The 1,402-nt window shown below is 52.5% G+C and overlaps 1 protein-coding gene across 6 annotated transcripts in view; it reads left to right on the top strand.

Moving 5' to 3' along the window:
- The window catches only part of BCL2L14 (BCL2 like 14), a 33,659-nt gene that overhangs the window by 21,809 nt on the left and 10,448 nt on the right, over positions 1-1,402 (top strand). The window lies entirely within an intron of this gene.

Raw genomic sequence — 1,402 nt, 5'->3', positions numbered from 1 at the left:
GTGTCACCAAATTCTCGGGAAACCAATCCTACCCTATATGGTAACTAACTAGAATTTAAATACCAATTGGGAAGAAAAGAACGAGAGAAGGAAAATGGGCATCTTCCCTAGAGCTAGTTCATCTGAGTCTAAACGTACTCGCTTCTACTTTCTCCTGTACGTCCGCCCCTGCCTCCCTCCCTCCGTGCCCACCAATCCATAGAAAGCGAGACGCTGTAAGCGAGGGAGTCAGATTGGGTATTTCCGGGCTTGCCAACGGTCTCCTGATCGCCCTGCCACATGATGGGGGCTGGAAGATGAGGAGGGACAGCCTTCGGGGACTTCACATGCCTCCTTGGAGGGCAAGATGGACGCAGTGTGGCTTTCCGGTGGGACAGCCATGTGCTGATCACCCCAGACCAGCCGCGCAAGGGTACAGAGGGGGAAGAAAAATATCCCCATCTCCTGCCGATACAAGGGAAGGCTCCCGCCAGCCCTGGGATCCAGCCTCCTTGTCAGGGGCCATCGGTGGCCAGCGTTCAAGAGAGGAGGCTGGCGGGGCTGCAGATAAGATGGCAAGTATATACTTGGTTTGGGTTTTTTTTAATGTTTTATTTGTTTCTAACACAGAGAGAGAGACAGCATGAGCAGGGGACGGTCAGAGAGAGAGGGAGGCACGGAATCCGAAGCAGGGTCCAGGCTCTGGGCTGTCAGCACAGAGCCCGACGCGGGGCTCGAACCCACAAACCGTGAGATCATGACCTGAGCCGAAGTTGGACGCTTAACTGACTGAGCCGCCCAGGCGCCCCTGGTTTGGTTTTTAAAACGGGAAGGAAAAGCATCAATCTTTCTCTCCCTGACTCTCCAGTTCTTTTCAATTCACTCCTTCTTATCTCTTTTTGAACCTTGTGGACCAAACATGAACACTATGGCCTTTTTAAGAAAACCGTTATGTGTTAGTATTTTAAGGAAGGCACTGAGGACAAACCATTAGTTCCCATGGTCTTCCAGTGATGCCCAGAGGGCGAAGGGAGAGCACTACTCTCTCATTCCCGGGGGAATCCAGGGAGAGAGGGTCCGAAGTCACCTCGGCAGCTCTGTACGATGTCAAAGCATGGGACATGATCTGTCCTGGGACCCAGGCTAGGCCTCTCGTAGCCATCCTGAATTCCCCTGGGCACCCCCCAACCTTCCGGCCCAAACCCCACTCTGTTGCTTTCTTCAGGTGTGTGAACAGGGTAGTGTTTTTCAAATATTAATCGGGCTTCGTATGGCATCAAAGGCACGGTTTGCATCAGTTTCTAAAACTTAAGAACTTAGTGACAAATCAACAGTGAAAATTTTAGTCCCAAATGACTCAGCAATACCACCTGCCCCGCAGCACCCGACCCCTCCCTTCTCCCCCCACCCCCCGCACTTGTCC

This window comes from Crocuta crocuta, unplaced genomic scaffold, assembly GCF_008692635.1.
Source record: "Crocuta crocuta isolate KB4526 unplaced genomic scaffold, BGI_CrCroc_1.0 scaffold262, whole genome shotgun sequence".
In the NCBI taxonomy this organism is placed as follows: Eukaryota; Metazoa; Chordata; class Mammalia; order Carnivora; family Hyaenidae; genus Crocuta; species Crocuta crocuta.
The sequence above is the reverse complement of the archived record's forward strand: the minus strand, read 5'-3'. Positions and strand labels throughout refer to the sequence as shown.